This window comes from Phyllostomus hastatus, unplaced genomic scaffold (genome assembly GCF_019186645.2).
Source record: "Phyllostomus hastatus isolate PE091 unplaced genomic scaffold, TTU_PhHast_1.1 phas_scaffold_78, whole genome shotgun sequence".
Taxonomy (NCBI): Eukaryota; Metazoa; Chordata; class Mammalia; order Chiroptera; family Phyllostomidae; genus Phyllostomus; species Phyllostomus hastatus.
In genome coordinates this window covers 92632417-92653370 of record NW_025334041.1, presented here as the reverse complement: position 1 = coordinate 92653370, position 20954 = coordinate 92632417, and the positions used below count along the sequence as shown (strand labels likewise).

Genomic DNA, 20954 nt, shown 5'->3' with positions numbered 1-20954 from the left:
ATGAGTAACATTCCACTGCAGATATATATATATCACATCTTCTTTATCCATTCATTTATCAGTGAACATATATATCTATATAGATAAATGCTTCTTCTGTCCTCAAATTATTTTATTTCCTTTGTCATCTGGGCCAAGGGATCTAACTCTGATGGTTAGGTAAAGAGAAGATATCTTTTTTAGGAACTATAGCTTATACTTTCTTCCATTTAAATTGGTGCAACTTTACATCAAACTAAAAGTTTTTGCACAGTGAATGAAACCATGAACAAAATGAAAAGGCAGCCTACTGCTCTGACTGGTATGGCTCAGTGGGTTAGGTATTGTTGCACAAAGCAAAAGGTCACTGGTTCAATCCCTGGCTAGGACACATGGCTGGGGTGCAGGTTTGGATCCCAGTCAAAGTACATATGAGAAGCAACCACCGATGTTTCTCTCTCACTTCAATGTTTCTCTCCCTTTTTTTCCCTCCCTTCCCCTCTCTCTAAAAGTAAATTGAAAAAAATAGTAAAATCTGGAAAAGGCAACCTACAGAATGGGAGAAGATCTTTGCAAATGATACATTTGATAAGGGGTTAATATCCAAAACACATAAAATACTGATACAAATTTACTTCAGAATACAATCAATCTGATTTAAAAATGGGCAGAGCACCTGAATAGACATTTTCCAAAGAAGACATCCAAGTTGCCAGCAGGTATACGAAAACATTATTAATCATCATCAGGGAAATGTAAATCAAACCACATTGAAATATCAACTCACACATGGTAGAATGGCTATTATAAAAAAGACAAGTATTGGTGCAGAATACACACTCGTGTATTGTTGGTGGGAATGAAAATTGGTGCAGCTACTATGGAAAACAGTATGGAAGTTCTTCAAAAAATTAAAAATAGAACTACCATGTGATCCAGTAATTCTACTCTGGGCATGTACCTGAAGAAAACAAAAACACTAATTCGAAAGACATATGCAATAAGATATGCAAACAACTTAAGTGTCCACTGATAAATGAATGGATAAAGAAGATGTGATATATATATCTCTGCAATGGAATGTTACTTATCCATAAAAAGAATGAAATCTCACCATTTGAACAACATGGATAGACCTAGAAGATATTATGCTAAGTGAAATAAGTCAGAGAAAGACAAGTACTGTATGATTTCACTTATATGTGGAATCTAAAAAAAACAAAACAAATGACCAAACAACCCAAAGCAGAGAACGTACTGATGGTTGCCAGAGGGGAGGGAGAAGCCTTTCATGAATAACCAGTTTTTCAGAGGTCGAAAGGGTGACTAGTATATAGAAGAAACTACACTCTATATCTCAGAATTTAGAAGCATTCCTTTCTCATGTAACCAGTGTAACAATTTATAATCTAAGTATCAATCAGAGATGGCCCAGTTTTTTAAAGTTAGGACATTTGCCCTAGTGTAGCCCACCTGTTAATGTTCTACCTGCTAGAAATCTGACCCTGTAACTTTCTTGAAACTGATCAATCCCTATTGACATTCCTTCTAAATGCAAGTGACACTGAGTGGATAGAGAGGAGTTTCAAACTTCCATTAAGAACATACTTAGAGGCAGAGATGGGGGCTGAGTAGGTGGAAGCTGAACCCACTTGCTCGTGCCCCCCAGCATGGATTTTCAGCTGATCTTCTGACAAGTGACCTGAACAATCAACAGAACCTTGGGTCTGAGTTTCCTGCTAGAGCAGTGAATTAGAACTTGATGGGCAAGAGCTGAGCGCATGAGATTATTGGCAGCTAGGCAGGGCCACTCACACTATAGAGTACAAACCTTTGAGAAGGGGAAGGCATGTACAACTTCCACCTGCAGGACTGCAAACTTCACAGAACAGGAAGGCCAGGCTCAAGACCCCCCACTGGGCACATAACCTCAGGGGAAAGAGAGAGTCTCTGAAGGAGCCCTTTATGAACTTTTTTCAGACTCTGTGCCAGCTCCTCCTTGGGCCCTATTCCACTGAAGGCAGCAGAGCAGAGAGGTTAGAAATTGGTACAGCAAGAGGTATTCAGGGCCCTGCCCAGCCTCAGCTCTCACACAGAGCTACCATCAGTACCAAGCAGGAAAGAGCTGATGCTTTCACACAGATTGGCCCCACACATGAAACAGCTAATTCATCAGAAACTATACATTATTGGAAATAATCTGGGCTAGACCAAGACGGGAACACCCCCCCATCTTCCCTGAAGATTGAACAGCACATCCTAGGAGAGAACCAGGAATCACATCCTCCAGAGGTACCAAGAAGCCCCTTCTCGAGGCAGGTGGAGATAGTACATGTGGTGTTGTCAGACATCAGATGAAACTGCCACTTGGCCTTACGCTGATAAAAAGCCAACAGGGCAGAACAGAGAGGGCCAGCCAAGTCAAGGAGACAGCCATGGGCTGTGGATTGCTTGTATCATTAAACAGGTTGCCTAAAGTTAGACTGGGACTCCAGCTGACATTACCAGGGACAGATCCAGGAGAAGACAGTAGCCAAACACTAGACTCTGCTGAGACGAAGCCTACCTTGTTCTTTTCTATGATTGGCATTATTTTTCTCTTGCATAGCTTTTTAACATTGTTTGTCTCGAGTGTGCCTATTATTTTGCTATTTTTTATTTTCTTTTTACATACATTTTATTATTATTTTATAGTTTTATTTCAAATTTCATATTTTACTCTTCCCTTCTCTTACTCTTTTTGCCATCCCCCTTTTCTTTCTTATTTTTTGTTTTAAATTTTATTTTTCTGTTTCTACACCTTGCTTCTATTTCTTACTCTAGTTTTTCTCCCTCCATCCTCTCAAAACCATCTTTCTATTAGTTATCTCACATTCTTTCCTTTCTTAATATCCTTATTCTCATTCCACCTTTGTTAATATTTGCTCAGTTTTCATTGATATTGGGGTTATTGTTGCATTTCTTTTATTCCTTGTTGTTTACTGTTTTTTAAATTTAAATTTCATATTTTACTATTCCCCTGTTTTACTCCATTTTGCCTTCCCCCTGCCCTGTCTTATTTTTGTTTTAAATTTTATTTTCTCCCTTTCTTAGCTTGGTTTCTGACCCTTGATGCTTATTATTTCTCCTCCCTCTATCCTCTCAAAATCATTTTTCTTTCCCTTAGACATCTCACAATCTTCCTTTTCTTTTCTTTTTTCTTTTCTTTTCTTTTCTTTTCTTTTCTTTCTTTTTTTCTTATAATACTCTCTTTCCACCTTTGTTAATCTTCGTTCATTTGTTGTGGATATCACTGTCATTGTTTCTTTTTTCAGTTTGGTTCCTATTTTTTCACTATGTTTTTTCAAATCTCATATTGTACTCTTTCCTCTTCTTATTCCATTTTGCTCTATTCCCTTCCTATTTATTTTACATGGTAAATTTTATTTTCTCCCTTTCTTAGCCTGGCTTCTGACCCTTAATGCTTATTATTTCTCCTCCCTCTACCCTCTCAAAATCATTTTTCTTTCCATTAGTCACCTCATATTCTTTTTTCCTTTTGTATAATATTTTCTTTCTACCTTTATTAATATTAGCTCATTTGTTGCTGATATCATGGTAGTGGTTGAGGGGTTTGTTTGCTGGGTGGCTGTTTTTGTACTGGCAGCTCCTGTACAACAGCACAGAAAACATAGTGGGTGGAGGTCAGCCAGCCAGCTGGAGGGGACAACCCACCAATGAATGAGCCAACAACAACCAAAATCTACTTACAGCAAGAGAGCACACATAAACTGCATAAGGGGCACCCCAAGAGCACCTAGCTCAGAAGTTCAAGGAGGCTGCACTACTGAGTCCCACAGGTCTCCAACCACAGAAGACCACCCAATGAAGACAGGAAGTCAAAGCAGATCAATCCAATATGTAGAAACGAAGAGAGTCACCTAAAATAGGGAGAAAAGGAAACAACCCCCAATCAAAGGAAAGGAGGAATACATGGAAAGAGTGCTAAATGAAATTGAGGGAAGCAATTCATCAGACATGGAGTTTAAAGTAATGGTTATAAAAGTGCTAAAGGAACTCAGTGAGAACTACAAGGAACTTAGTGGAAACTACATCACCATGAAAAAGGACATAGAAACTATGACTGAGAATAAAGAAATGAAGAATACAGTATCTGCAAGGAAGAATACACAAGAAGGAATTAAAAGCAGGATAAATGAAGCAGAATATTATATAAGGAAAAAACATCCAGTCAAAGCGACAAAATGAAAACAAGACTCAAAAGAATGAAAATAGTTTAAGGAGCTGCAGGACAACATGAAATGTAACAATATTTGCCTCATAGGAATTCCAGAAGGAGAAGAAAAACAGCAAGGGCTTGAAAACCTGTTTGAAAAAATAATGACAGAAAACTTTCCTAACTTGGTGAGGGAAAAAGTCACACAAGTTCAGGAAGCACAGAGGACCCATGGCATATTTTACTGATGTTCCAAAAATTTATATGGAACCAAAAAAGACTCTGAATAGCCACAACAATCTTAAGAAGAACAACATTGGAGGGATTACAATACCTGATATCAAACTATACTATAAGGCCACTGTAATCAAAACAGCCTGCTACTGGCATAAGAATAGACACATAGATCAATGGGACAGAACAGAGAGCCCAGAAATAATCCCATGTCTCTATGGTCAATTAATATTTGACATAGGGGGCAGAAACATAAAATAGAGTGAAAACAGCCTCTTCAACAAATGGTGCTGGGAGAACTGGACTGGTACCTGCAAAAAAATGAAACTAGTCCATCAACTTATACCATATACTAGAATAAACTCAAAATGGATAAAAGACCTAAATAGTAAGTAGTGATACCATAAAAATCCTAATAGAAAACATAGGCAATGAAATTTCAGATATTCCATGTAGCAATATTTTTGCTGATATAGCTCCTAGGGCAAGGGAAATAAAGGAAAATTAAACAAAAGGGAGTGCATCAAATTAAAAACCTTCTGCATGGCTAAGGAAACCATCATCAAAATGAAAAGGGAACCAACTGTATGGGAGAACATATTTGTCAATGATACATTGGACAAGGGTTTAATCTTCAAAATATGTAAAGAACTCATAACACCAGGAAGACAAACAGTCCAATTAAAAAATGGTCAAAGGACCTGAATAGACACTTCCAAGGAAGGCATACAGATGGCCCATAGGCATATGAAAAGATGCTCAACATCACTAGCCATCAGAGAGATGCAGATTGAAACTACAGTGAGATATCACCTCACACCTGTCAGAATGGCCATCATTAATAAAATTAGCAAACAACAAGTGCTGGCGAAGATGTAGAGAAAAGGGAACCCTAGTGTGCTGTTGGTGGGAATTCAGACTGGTGCTGCAGCTATGGAAAACAGTATGGAATTTCCTGAAAAATTTAAATGGTACTGCCTTTTGACTCAGTGATTACACTGATGGGGAAATACCCTAAGAATCCCAAAACACCAGTTCAAAAGAATGTGTTCACCCCTAGTTCATAGTAGCACTATTTACAATAGCCAAGTGCTGGAAATAATCTAAGTGCCCATCAGTAAATGAGTGAATAAAAAAACTGGTACATTTACATGATGGAATACTGCACAGCAGAAAGAAAGAACTCCTACCTTCTGTGACAACATGGATGGAACTGGAGACTGTTATGGTAAGTACAATAAACCAGTTGGTGAAAGACAAATACCATATGATCTCACTTATAAGATGAATCTAATGAACAAAATAAACTAATGAGCAAATCAGAACAAGAAACATGGAAACTTGGAATGGACTGACAATGGCCAGAGAGGAGGGAGATAATGGTGGAAAGAAGGGAAAGAGACTAGTCAAAGAACATGTGTGAATGACAGAGGAATACGGATAACAGTGTGGGAATTGACTGTGGGAGCAGGGAGTTGCTGGGTGCAGGAGGGCAAATGGGAAAATTTGGAACAACTATAATCAATTAACAGTAAAAAATAAAAAATACAATACGCATAAAATATGTTACAAAAATAAAAATAGAGTAAGAACATGCATTTTTAAAGAAAGAATGTACTTCATTTTTTGTTCTGTTTACTCAGTATCTAAAGAGTGGTTTAATCAGTAATGTCTATAATAGCTGTGTGTGTTAGTACTGTATACTATATCGTATACTATATATGTGATAATTTTTTTCCCTTGTAGTTCATTGAATTTTGTATTTAGGAATACAGCCCTTTCTCCACACTGTTCCCTAAAGCTGGTTAAGAAGGAGGTGGAATTCTCTCACTCCTGTGAGATGTCAGAAAATTTTATGTACTTAGCCATAGTGATTACTTAGTGATAGAGTTGAGCATTGTCCTGTATAGCACTGACCAGTTTACATTTGAAGAAGACTGATACATGTAAGATTCCTGTATTATTAGGTCTCTTTTGAGCCATTTTTTTGTATAATCTTTTCAAACATGTCCTTTTCATACAGCTCAAGAGTCTTAGATACATTTGGATTTCTAAATAATTCAGAAATTTGAAAGCAGTGTATAAAGGACTTCTGCTAATCTTTTCCTTCATACCAGTTTAGCAGCTTGGATAAATCTAATCAAGACTCAAGTTTTTAAAAATCTCAACTTAAATTTTTAAGATTATTTCAGACATGCACAAAAGTAGAAGGAATAATGTTATAAACTTCTATGTAACCATCCCCCAGCTAAAACCATCATCAGTATTTTGCCAAACTTATTTCATGAATCCTCTCACTTTTTTTTTTTTTACCAGATTATTTAAGGTAAATAATGAAGGCCACTTTTGAACACATTCAGCTTAGTTAAGAACTTGCTAAAAGATAGTGGCATGTCAGAAAAGGTGATTCACTACAAATGGATAAACTTCCTGTTAGATGACCTTTCTGACTGGGTAGGCTTAAGGTTCAAAATTAGCTATTTTGTTTCTTGACAAATGATATTATTTGTTCTTGTTTCCACATAGAAAAAAATTAGTATTAGAAGCAACAAATCTTTTCCCCCCACCACTCAGAAGTAAAGTCCTGAATTTAAATAGAAAGCTCATAGTTTAAACAGGTTTTTCTGGTCTTTTAATTATCCTGTCAACTTTCTGTTGTATATCATTATGTGAATGGTGACTGGCTGTCTGTGTAAATTAGGTAGGGTATTCTAGATGGCTAGTAGTCTTTGCCAGCCAGTTCACTTTCATTTTGGTTAAATTTCAGAGAAAGTCCATGTATAGACATTTTTTTTCCTCCTTAGTTTTCCTTACATTAAATATTTAGTGTGTTCTAGTTCAGAAATCTTTAGTTGTGCTTCTGGAGGAAAATTCCATCTCCTTTATTCCCAAAAGACCCTTTGGTTTTAAAGAAAATAATGGAGAAACTTTAGTTGCCTTTAAAGGAAGGTATGTCCAATAGTGATCACATATGCTTTGAGCCTGCTAGAGTCTCAGAATCCTGATTCTTATATTACTGCCTGCTTGTTTAAATACTTAGCTTTCCATTTTCATCTTGCCTAATGTCTATCATTTTTTGTTAATTATTTGTCAGTTTTATTAGAGTATATTAATTAGAAGAAAGCAAGTTTCCATCTTTAGGTCTTATATTCTAAAATTCCTGATAACAGGAAGGGACATAATGTGGATTAACATCTAAAGTCAACTGTACTGTATGTATCTATATATAATGTAAGAAGCTCTATGTTAAAATAGCAAATAACTACTGCATGTTAGAGCATTTATTTCATGTAGTAGTTTACTTTGTAAAATGTCCTAGCTAACAAGTTTAAGAAAATGTTTTACTTTGTAGCAACAAAGCACTGTTTTCATACCATTACAATAGATAAACTCTTGGGTAGTCTTTATTTTTATTGAATTTTCTGATTTTTGTCCCATTATATGGAGGAAATTCATCTTCATTGATGTTAATCATACCTTACAGATCAAGCAAATACTTTAATATTATAAAACTTCACTAAAACCTCAGTACTCATAATTGCTTGTTCATTCACTATTTATTAAATGGACACCATGTGGCAAATATTTGCTAGTTATTGAAAGTGTAATAGTGAAAAATATGTGGCCCCTGACTCCAGGTATCCTACAGGCATTGGGGAGATAAACAGGCAGCCATTAAGACAGGAATAAGTATGGTGTATTAAATGTTGTAGATGTAAAGACTAACCCAGTCTTGGTATTGTAGGGGAAGCTTTCCAATTAAAGTGATATATAAGTTGAAAGCTAAAGATAAGGTTTTTACAGTCTTTTTTCTGTAACCTCAAAATCCAAAACTTCTACCTAAAGACATTTTAAAATATTTACTTTTTGGAAATTTGTTTCAAACTCATTTGGTGGTAAAACCCATCCTGACCTGAAGTGAGACTATTTGTAGTATTTCACTTAGTATGAATGTTATTCATTTTGCTGCAGAAATAATATGTTTGATTATGGGGTGCTGCCTTAGACCTCATTGGTAGTGTGCCGTAATCTAGGCACTGTAATATGGGCACAGGCTCTTTGTCCCCCTTTCTGGAATCCAAGTAAGAGATTTCAGATAAGAGATTAAGGATTCTGATTGTCAGCTATAAGGAATCTGGAAAGTGCTTCAGGTGACTGGATTAGTTCGAGCAGAGGTAAGAGAGATCCTAGCTCTTTTGTGTAACAACGTATAGTGCAGTACATTACTTTTTTGAATATTTCATTTTAAAAGAGTAGTTCATTTTTCTATGTTTGTAGTAATTTACAACCATCTAATTGAATTGTGCTAATTACGGAATTTAAAGATTCACTATATAATTGCTGTGATGGTTCACATGATGGGCAGTAGTTGTAAAGAAATGTTGGTGTTAGTTTTACATTAGTGTTCACTTAAAATCATCTGTGTCCCTTTTTAACAATGCAGATACCTGGACGGGCTCCAGCCTAGATCTTACTGAGTTAGAATTCTGATGCAGACACGAAGTGGCTTTGAGAACATTTGAGTCACTTGCTCATGTATTTTTGTCAAATTGAAGATTTTGAAAATTGGAGGGAGGAGTGGATGAATGTATAAAACAGTATTTTATATTATGAAATGCATTCCACTATGAAAACAATTTTGTGCCCTGATGCGTAGATCAGTTAAACAGATTGTATACTTTATTGGAGTTTACTTTTATTTCTAAATTGACTTAGCTAGGCTGATGTGGTATATTAACATTAAGGTTTTTAAAAATATTTACTTATTGATTAATCGATTTTTAGGAGAGAGAAACATTGATTTGTTGTTCCACTTATTTATATATTCATTGGTCTCCATGTATGTGCTCAGACTGGAGATTGCAACCATGACGTATCAGGACTATGCTGTAACCAATTGACCTACCTGGCCAGGACTATTAACTTTAAGATCTTGCTTCACCTGCCTCTTACAATAAAATTAAACTTACATCAACTGATCAATAATAACTTCAGAAATCTTAATATTTGATGTGTTGTTAAAGAATACAAAATATTTTCACATGAATTCCTCATTTAATCCTATAGAAACCTCCCTTTGTGGACATTATTATGATTTCTTTGATTCAGTGAGGTTATGTGACTAGCTCAAGAACATACAGAAAATAGCTTAGCTCTGCCTCAGACTGAAGTTTGCAGACTCTAAGGGCCCATGCATTTTACTATTTATCCGCTCATCAGACGTTTATTGTCCTAGGCACTGTATTTGAAGCCTAGCTGTACTAATTATTTGCTTCAGGGGATACATGTGAGCATCTATACTCAGATGCTAAAGTCTGGTTTGAGAGATACACACATAAACCAAGAATAAAGTGATATGTACTATGATAAATGCATAATGATAGCTGAAAAGTCTAATAGAAATTAGAGGTAGATAAGTTAATATGGATCAAAGTTAATCAAGATTGCTTCAGAAGCAAATTTTCAAACATGCCTATGTTTATCCCTAGAGGTATGTGTCAGTTTTTAGCTTTTTGTATTATAAATTTGGTTCTCTAATATATACTTTGTGTTTTTATGATTAAATCTCCATGGAATCATTTCAGAGAAAGAAGCAAAAGTAATGTGAATTTTAAAGGTGAAACATTAGTTCAAAGAAATGTTGTATTTTAATTGAGCTACTTCTAGTTTTACTTCCCAGGTTCTTCAAGATGTGCATCCTACCTTTGCTGTTAAGAGTAACTGAGAGGAAAAGTTGGAGAAGGACTAGACGGGGAAAAATAAGCCTTTGGGCTCAGTAAGACCTGGATTTGAATCACAGTTACTGGCAGTATAAATCTATACTGTATGCTTATTTATTCTTTCAGAACCTCTGTTTTCTGATTTGTAAAACTGAGATAATTTTACAAAATAGCTGGGATTAGAGATATTAAAAACAAAAAAGCATCTAGCATAGTGTTTGGTATACAAGTCCTGTCCAGAAGGTATCCAGCCATGTAGTGTGAAAAATAGAGGTATTTACTGAAGATACAAGATACAAGAAACTTTGTACACAGGACAGTGACGCCCCAGTCCCCTTCAAAGTAGGCACCTTGGGACCTCACACAGTGCTCCCAACATCTCTTCTACTGTTCAAAACACTCTGCAAAATCCTTTGTTGGAATTGCCATCAGCTGCCTTGTTGTACTTTCCTGAATCTCATCCATGCTCTGAAATGTCTTCCCTTTCAAAGGTGATTTTAGTTTTGGGAAAAGCCAGAGGATGCAGGGCGTGAAATCTGGGTTGGAGGTGGGCTGAGACACCTGTGTGATTTAATATTTTGCCAAAAAACTCTGCATGAGACATGATGCTTGAGCTGGAGTGTTGTTGTGATGAAGCTGTCAGTCACCAGTTCCCTATAGTTGCGGCCTTCTGAGTCATCTGAATAGTTTCTGGGGAGGAATGTTCAAGTTTAACATAAAATTTGATGGAGATTTTTTTAGTCTACTCAGTCATTTTGAGTGTGACGGCCACACAGTACACATGCTCACTAAACAGCGTCTACTGCCCCCCTTGACTAGTACAGTGAAGTCGTCATTGTTTACACATGTGTGTTCCAATCCACTTTCCTTGGCTGCCAGGTTACATCGATGTTGTGCAAACCATTCTCATTATTTTAACAACGTCTGGACTTTCTCCAACAGATCTTGTATAGTAAGAATTTAGTACGTGCTACTAATAATAAATGTCAGAGAGAAACTTTACAAATGAAGTTGAAGATAAAAAATGTGGAAGGAAACTTGAGGGAGGAATAAGGCAAATCACTTAATTGATTATGTTAAAAGGGACCAGGTCATGGAAACTCATGAATACAAGATTTGGAAATGGATATGCTTGACCAAAGAACAGGTCTTTATAAGCAAAAGGATTCAGAAAGAATGTATATTGAAATATACAGTCACTTATTCATTCAGATCTCTGAAATCATCTTTCCCTCAATAGACAGGTGGCACTGGTGACAGATGCCACAGCCAGCTTGCCATCACACCAAACAAAGGCTCTTAACCTTGATTCTTGGGACACTTAGGGGTTCTTGCATGGATGTACTTCAGAGGATTGAGATCTTTTTAAAATGTAGACAAAAGTTTGTGTATGAAGGTATTGTTTTTTTAAAAAATCAGATTTTTAATGAAATTGTTATCCAAAATACTTTAAAGACCACTGGGTATTTCCACAATTCTTGAAAAATAGGTACATGACATGATACAAGCCGAAAAACTTCTTCTCATGTGGGTAACCCATATTGAGACTTTACTTTGTGGTTTGAGGTAGTAACATCTTTTATCTTTTTATCTTTTTAAAATTTTTGCTTTTTTTATGGAGCAAATGGAAAGCACTAGCATATGATCCCAGTTAACATTTTTGAGTAATATTAAAAAGTGTAAATGTGTTAGAGGTTTAAATTAATGTATACATTTCATCAGAAAGATCTTAAAACTAAAGGAACTAGAGCAGTAGCATAATATTTTTACATTGTAATAGATGTTTCTATTTAAAATTGATAATAGAAGAGAAAGTATTTCAATAAATTACTGCTGTATCTCCAACAACTATATGTCCTTTGAGATCATTTAAGTTGATTAAGGAGACTTCTGGGAGTTAAGGAAAATACCACAGCCTTGTACATTCAAGTTTTTAAACTAAAAAATAGTCTAAACTTTATACTGAATGAATTTGATGGCATATACTTTATGCAGTTATTATTGAGTCACAGTAGTATACTGCAGTCCGTGTTCTAAATTGCTAGAACTATTTAGATTATTCTTACTTCCTGCTAGCTACTTTCAAATGAATGAGAGACCCAAAGTTGCTTTTAATTCTATTTCTTGCCAACTGGAGGGAGGAAGCTGATACATTAGTCGGCTATCAGAACATACCTCTAATACTACACTATAGATATTTAAAACCAGCAGTGTATTTGAGCAATTTTTTACATATTTATTCGTAGAAATTCAGCAGCAAAAGATATTAATGCATACAAAATGTTATCAATCTGAATGAGGCCTTTTTACCCGTGATGAAAAACATGAGAACGGAGACTTGGTAATTAATGTAGGGTTCTAATGACATGCCATGCTTAAAAAAAAGATTTTATTTTATTTTTATAGAGAGGGGAAGGGAGGGAGAAAGAGAGTGAGAGAAACATTAATGTGAGAGAGAAACAGATCCAGTGACCTTTGGCTCTGTGGGACAACGCCCAACCAACACATCATACCAGTTAGGGAGACACGCCAATTTTTAATAGAAAAGTATTCATGTTAGGATTTTTCAGTTTGCTGCTTTTACTTGTGTTTCTGTTCTCTTCGTAGTATTCAGATAAAACTTTCTTAAAATGGAATGGATTGTAGGCCTAGTTTTCTGCCACACCACCCACCTTGAAAGATCAGTTAATATGTTGGAGGCTCCTACATAATTCTTTGCTCAAAAGACAACCATGAAGTGAATTACAAAAACAAACAAGGAAAACTTTTAAAAAGCTAAGTTAAATTATTTCTTTGTACAGAATTGGAACTTTGCATTATGTAATTAGATATAGGTGCATTTGTACTAACAAAAGCAAATGGAATGTTTTCATGAATTATATCCTATTAAATAGAATTGTTGACATTATAAAAACTATTTGTCCCTGCAGAAACAGTGAACCTGGTTTAATTACTCATTTCTTGCCCTTTGCTGGGTAGGGCTTAGGGGAGTCATTCATAGGTTGCTAAGGCAGTAGCAGGAAGGGAACCAGATTGTGGTCAGGGACCTCAGTAAATCACAGACCCGGGGCTCTGGTTTCTAGGGCAAGGGTCATCCCACATTACCCATGTGCTTTCATACAATGGTTTCTGAAACTTTTATAAGGAGAGGAAAGGATGGTTTGGAGTTTAGACTGTTAGTAGAAACTATCTGGAAACTTCTGTCTTTGCTTTTTTGTGTGTGATCCTACCAATAAGATGCTGTGCATAGATTGTCCTGATTTTAGACCATTACCTTCTGCTCCATGTGGTTTAAGCCTTTCAGCTGAGTGAAGCTATCTGAATGGAGTTGGAGGCAGGTATCTCTTCCTACCTCCATTATGTTCCCTTTCCCATCAGTCAACACTCATTTTTGACAAATAGAGTTCAGCTGCCTCTGAACCAATCCTGGAATCATAATAGGCTCAGAGTGAGTCAGCTGCTTGGGCTCAAAACTATATGCAGTTAGAATTCTGCCTGAGCTAAACAGAAAGGCACTATCTGGGTCTTGATACATAAGGCTTATAGCTAGGAAAACTGTAGTTTGGTGAATGAAAGAAACAAATACTGATTTCCCTAAGCATTTGTCTGGGTCACAGGGTCTACAGTGGACCAATATGTAGAAATTAGACATAGATGCAAAGTTTTGGAAAAACCTTCAGAGTTATTAATAATAAGGATAGTCGGGAAAGGGTGTATCTTTGGCTTTTCCTTGGTTACGTTGCGGTTTCTGGATTGGGTGAAGCAGACAAATGAACCCCAACTCAGTGTCACTGTTCTGACTTAAGGCCTTAACTGATAGTCAGCTGCACATCTCTTTCAGGAATTGCCTGACTGAAATCTTGCTGAAAGTTTTACAGAGTAATGGGAGGCTAATTGCTGCTAGGCATACATGTATAGCCTTGTACCTGGTATCGAACCTGTTTACATAGTTAGATGTCAAGATAGGGTGCAAGGAATCCCTTGTTTCTGGTACTAAAATTTAGTGTTCTGAATGTCTTAAATGAAAATGGAAATAAAGATACACACCTGTAATGTTCAACTGTGTGTTGCGCCTTGTCAGGCAGATATTAAGGGTGTGCAGGGAGAGAGCATTATCCATATTCTACCCTTGGACTGGCTTGTGGAGAAGGGCTACTCTTTTTTAGTCCTATATTCTTTTCCTTTTTGTTTCTTTTCTGTGTTTCATTCTTAAATTTGTTGCTTTGTGGGGATCATTTGAGAAGTTGAAAAGTATCTTTTCTGAATAGTTGCCAGGATTTGCTTGATCCCAAGTCTGTGAAAATGGCATAGGGACTAGTATACTAGACACTTAGAGGGATAATACACTGCTCCTTTACTCCATGGTCTTGGCAGCAAGTCTTGGCCTCCATCTGAGTGTAGTTCAGTGTCCTGTTCCATGATCTTGGCCCTGGAATTATCTCTCATGGCATCATAACTACAACCTCACTGACGCAGAGAGTAAAGAGACAGAACAAGATCAGAGGGGCCCATTAATTTCCTGGCTAGAGAAGCCAGTTACCAATATGGAAGCAGTTGGGGCTGGCTGGACACAGGTACTAGGCCCATTTATTGCATGTGGAACTTTCGTCACAGAACAGTGCTCTATCTTCACTTGGCTGTAGATGTTAAACCTCGGCCATAGCTCAGGCCTATACAGGGTAGCTGTGTTCTTACCAATGATTTGACAAAGGCTAAAACTAATACAGTGTTATATGTCACTTATATCTCAATTAAAAAAAAAACTACCAAAGAAGGGTAGGATTTAACTCTTTGTAAAGTAGACCATTATTGTTCTACTTAATTGGGACACAGAATGGTTGGTTTTTTGGACCTCTTTATACTGGATATTGTAAAATCATTATGCGTGTACATCCTAGGCTTTGGAGGTATAAATAAGAAAAAGTTTTCGTCCTCAAGCAGTTCCCAGTCTAGTCAGGGGGACAAATCTGTGAGCAAATGATGCAGCTATAGTGATGATGCTGGAAAAGGGGTAGGTGCAAGGTCCACTGAGGGTGTCTTGGAATGGAATGGTTGTTACTGTCATAGGTATGATTTGAAAGGCTTTCAACAGTTTGCCCACCAGATAGAATTGTGTGAGAAGCATGAGGTCTGGAGTGAGGACAGAGAAAACAGCCTTGGTAAAGGAACAGAGATAAAATTACTTCAGTTCTATGCCCAAAGTGGGGAAAGCAGAATGGATTAAAATGAATGAGATGAACGAGGACCAGATTATGTTGGGCCTTATATGCTATATGAAATAATTTGAACTTTATCCTAGAGATCTGTGGGTCCTGACTACCCATCACAATTATATGTGGGTCTGGTAAACCACAGAGATTTGCCTAGATCCTGCATGATTCTGATTCTGCTTCATGATTCTAATACGGTATGAGGAACCATGGAAAAATTTTAAGCAGAGAGGTAAAATGATCACATTTGTATCTTGAAAAATCAGTTTTTAGCTTCCAAACTTTCTGACTGTGCCTTTCACTAAGAAATACCTTTATGTTATGATCCAATAGATATATAGATACAGATATATAAACACCTATGTGTAACTAAAAAGAAGGTTTGTGAAATACATCTTACTCTTAGTAGTATTTCTTGTTCCATCTTGACATTTTAGAACACTGGTTTCCATTTAGAAAACACTAAATTGATTTTAGGATCTATTAGAAGGTCATAGTATACAGTTTGAAAAATATTGCTGTAGAGAGTGAATTGAGATGTGTAAAACTGAAGGGCTGAAGATCAGATAGGCATTACTTCAGGTGTTCAGGTAGTAGGTGATGTGGGCCTGAACTGGGACAGTGGCATTAGCAGGTGCAGACAGGGAAGAAGAGAGAGAGATTCAAGAAGTACTTAGAAGGTAATGGAATCAGCTTTTAGTGACTGATTAGTTCTGAGAGTTGAGGGAAACCAAGGAATCTAGGATGATTTCCAGATTTATAGTTTGAATATTTGGATGCTTGTATTGTTCTTAAACAATATAGAAAATACAGGGAAAGAATTGGTGAAAACAGGTTATGGGGGGAAATTAGATAGATCAATGATTTTTTTCCAAGTCAGGTTCCTTTAAGTAAATGTTCTTTTTCTTCTTTTACGTACTAAAGTACGTATTTCAGAGCTGTGTCCTTTCTGTTACCTTTCTGATTCAACTTATTTTTTTCTTACATTGGTTTCTAGTATTTTTTAATTTTTCAATTCCAGTTTAAATTTAGTATTTTGTATTAGGTTCAGGTATACAACACAGTGGTTAGATGTTCCCTGGCAGGGGTGCCCAACCTTTTGACATCTCTGAGCCACACAAGAAGAAGAAGAGTTGTCTTGAGCCACACGTTAAATACACAAACACTAATGAAAACTGATGAGCCAAAAAAAAAAAAGGTTTTAAGTAAATTTATGATTTTGTGTCGGGCCATCGTGGGCTGCATGTCCCATGCATGGCCCATGGGTCAGACATCCCTGAGTCCAGCAGAAGTTAACACCTGCTTGACTGTGGTTGGTAGTGTAATAATATGGGTGTAATAATTTATAGTTTTAATTTGAATATTTCACCTAAAATGTCATATGGTGTGCTTGAGTGTGCTATTGTTGTATTACAGATTACATGCCTATGGCTTTGTAATAAAAAGATTTTATAATAAAAAGGGGGATTATTTGTGCCAGACCCTGTACTTTACAAAGTGGTCCACCCAGTATTTCTACTACCCACCTGGCACCATACACAGTTATTACAATATCATTGACTATATGCCCTATGCTGCACTTTACATCCCCATGACTGCTTTGTAATGGCCAATTTGTACTTCTTAATCTCTTCACCTTTTTTACCCAGTCTCCCAACCGCCCTCCCCTTGGCAACCATCAGTCTGTTCTCTGTGTCAGTGAGTCTGTTTCAATTGTGTTTGTTTATTTTGTTCTTTAAATTCCATATGGTTTCCAGGATTTTTACGTGGATTGCTCTAAAATATTTTTAAACTTTCCCTCTATGCTATATGGCCCTGTAACACCAATTCAGTCTTTTCCAGGACATCTGACTCAGTGACCAAAACAAAACATAAAAATGTATTTTTTTCTTTCTAAACGACATCATCCTCTCTTCATCTGTAAGAGGTGCTGAACTCATTTTTCTGATTTCTGCTTGTTGTTACCATAATGCATTTCGTAACTTCTTGGGCCTCCTTCATTCCTATATCTAACCAACTACTGAAAATTTGCAAGGCTATGAAATAGACCCAGTGTTATTTGCTCTGATTCATGTAGCCATGCTTAAGGTCTAACAAGGAACCTTGCAGTTGGTATGAGAATGTATTTTCAGACACTTAATAAACATTCAATGGTCTTTTAGTGATACTTTGTTGTTATAAACAATGCAGGTTGAAATCTGCTGACTATCCTAGAGCTTAATGACCATTTTCTGCCACTTGTGAACCAGTTTGATAGATCAGTTCTTAGTCACTGTTCAAGTTATTCACAGTTTCTGTGGGTCAGGAATTCAGGAAGGGCTTAGCTAGGCAGTTGTGGCTTGGAGCCTCACAGGCAGTAGCCTGAAGTGTTTGAGGGCTAAAATACCATGGGGGAAGGGCCAAAGCATTGGAAGGGGAATTTTTTCACTTCATGTAGTCTCTGTGAGTGACTACATGTTAGTTTAGAATTCTTTCAGGGTAGTTGGAGTGCTTTTGTGGCAACTGAAAACTTTAAGAGTGATTATTCCAGCTCTCCAAGTGGAAATTGTATCACCTTTTCTCACCTACCTTGCTACTTACTTCCTCACACTCTTAGCCACAAACCTGCTCAGTTCAAAGGGAGAGGAATTAGACTCTATCACTTGCTGGGACACTGGCAAGGCTCTTGAAGAAAATGTGGGGTAAAAAATATTTTTTGTAGACAATCTGCAATAGCTATGTAATAGAAAATAATTAATGCCATTATATAGATCTTTAATTTTGCCTGGAATTTCCTATCCTCTTGGTACTCTCCTTAAATCTTCTAAAGATCAAGCTTTTATGATTTATTATCTTATATCTTGTTTCATCTTTGCATTTGAACAATTTGCTTTCTGTGTAGTAGAATGAAGTAAATAGTTATGAAGATGCTTTAAGTCTGTGTGTGAGATTTCCCTGGTGCAGGACTGTTCAAAGCAGTAGCAGTTTACTATGGTCCACAGGGTCATTTGAATACATGTTATCTTGTGTGTGTTTTCCAAGAGCAGTTCCAGATTCTTATCTTCAAACTCTAAATGACCCTTGTAGCTAATTAGACAGACTGTGGAAAGTTTTTTGTGTCTGAAAATGTATTCTCATACCAACTGTTAATATTTCTTGTTAGACCTTAGACATGGCTACATGAACTAGATCAAATAATACTGGTTATATTTCATAGCCTTGTAATTTTCAGTTGTGTTAGGAATCAGATCTGACAAGACACTATCTTCCTTTAAGTATGTGCACTGTTATTGCTTATTTTCAAAAATAAGCTCTTATCAATCTAGTCATGAATTTTGATTGATAAATTTGTTTAGTTCCCAGTATTGCTGTCATGCTTGAATTGTAGCTAACAAGTTGCATTTGATAATCTGTTGACATAAATATTAATCCTAATGGTGGCTCTAAAATTGCACTTCATGAATATAATGTGCATAAAAGCAATCCCTGAAGGGTAGAAAATAAAGAACAAAATTAATATGGATAGTTCCCCATTCCTTTCCCCCATTAATGTGTTCTTTCATAGAGGAGTGGCACAGTTTGTCTAGATTGAAGAAAGTCTATCTGAAATAGTCATTTACTGTAATGCTGTTTAGAGTATTATAACCACTTGATGGCACCCTTTGATTTGGTACAAACCTCATTAGCCATACTAGACTGCAGCATAGTATTTGTAATGGAATAACACATAAGAACTAAAGACTGCAAGGTATCTGGTTAATGTAGAGATGAAATGAATGCAACAGCAAGGCTAAGCTTTCCTGACCCTTCATGAGAGAATAGATGAAAAAAGGAAGAATAAGCTATTGTGCCAAAGGGAGACGATGAAATTCAAGATCCACACACATAATCTCTGGCTCAGCCTCTGAAATGTTAATCCCTGGGTAGAATTATTTGAGCTATAGATTGCAATTTATCATCAAAATGGCACTGTGTCAAACAATACTTTCTATATGTGTGATTTTAAAACTATCCAATTTTAATATAAAATGGTTCACAGAGCACTGGCTAATATTTAAGTGGCAACTCTTTAAAGTTGTGATTTTGGGGATGAAGTGGGGTGGTTTCTTTACTTCAAAATATTAATTGTACTTTAGATTGAGGGCTTTCGGGGAATCTTGGTTTTCTTTCAGTGACAGTTTAGATTTAGTGTCAGAAAAAAAGGGTTTTTAAAGAATGCCTCCTGTTACATTAAGTAGTAGTTTAGAATGATTATCTTTTACATGCTAAGAATATTTTTATAGTTATAGAATAATCCTGTGGTATTATTCTGACCTTGCTTAAGAATACTCAAGCTGATAAAATAGTATATTTTTTAAGGTTCAAATATTTGTACATTCTTCTTAAGTTACCCAACTTCTGCCCACTAGGGCATGCTGTCATAATTAGTATGTGCTTGTGATAGCTCCTTTTTAAAAGTAAAATTCTCCCAATTGAAAAAAAAAACTAAATTTTAGTAGCATTGGTAGGGGTGGGGTATTACATATGTGTACTAATCTGTCATTCATACTATAGTCATGTTTAGGGCCTTTTCTATGTTAAAAAAATCTAGCGTTTGTATTTTTAAAATATCAGAACACTTAAAAGAACTCTGTTTCTAGAATCTAGAAGCTTGAAAATTCAATTTAACTATATACTTTTTCAACTTTATTTGCTTATTTTTAGAGGTGTCTTTGCCTTTCTTTAAGAAAAAATACTTTTATTTTATTACTAAGAAAGTATTTTATATAACTTTGTATTCAGATTTTGTGTACTTGTTTCTGAAGGTTCACAAACAAGGTGATCTCTAACAAAACCCTATATTTAATCTATATTCAATTGATCATAGAATTTCAGTACCTGATTGTAAATATTAAAGGCATGCTGTGATCCTGTGTTAGATGCTGACTGCATCTAACAGGTACTGAAAAATACCTGATCTGCAAAATACCACTCAGCTATGCTTGGATAATTCTGTCTTGTCCTATTTTAGCTCTGATGAGAAAGAATAGTTGAGTTAGTAGTGGTGAAGAAAGAAAGTGGAGGGGTCACTGTGAAAGAATATGTACTATGGAAATGGTTTGATTTTGATAGCTGTCTTCTTTAAGTGTTCATGAAAGGTTAAGAGTGACATCCAGAATCATGCCTGTGAAAGCCAGAAGTTGTGCATGTTTGTGGCACTGCTCTGTCAATCAAGAATAGATAGCATAGAGTAGCACTTAAGCTGCTGCCATTAATAAAGTGTTCTATGAGACCAAGTGGTCATCACAAATTGCTTCTGGAGGCAGAGGGTTCAGAATGTACATTGGAAAGACACACATATGTATGTATAGTAGGCAAAGAGCATGGGGCTCTTAATCTGGTGATATTCATATTTACTGGTAAGTATTAAAAAATTGCCTCATTCCTTTATGTAATTATATCTGCTGATGTTTTGATTTAAATAACACCCTGAGAGTTGAGAGTTAGATGAATGTTTTAAAATGTGGCACTTTCTCAATTATGTAAACTCTCCTGGCCCCCCACCAAAGGACTCTGCTTTGCATTTCTGAGGACCTAACGTTATAAAGGAGGGGCAGTGCTTCACATGCACAATTT

The 20954-nt window shown here is 36.2% G+C and overlaps 1 protein-coding gene across 8 annotated transcripts in view; it reads left to right on the top strand.

The window, feature by feature from the left end:
• The window catches only part of EHBP1 (EH domain binding protein 1), a 364981-nt gene that overhangs the window by 90483 nt on the left and 253544 nt on the right, over positions 1–20954 (top strand). The gene's annotated exons all lie outside the window — the stretch shown is intronic.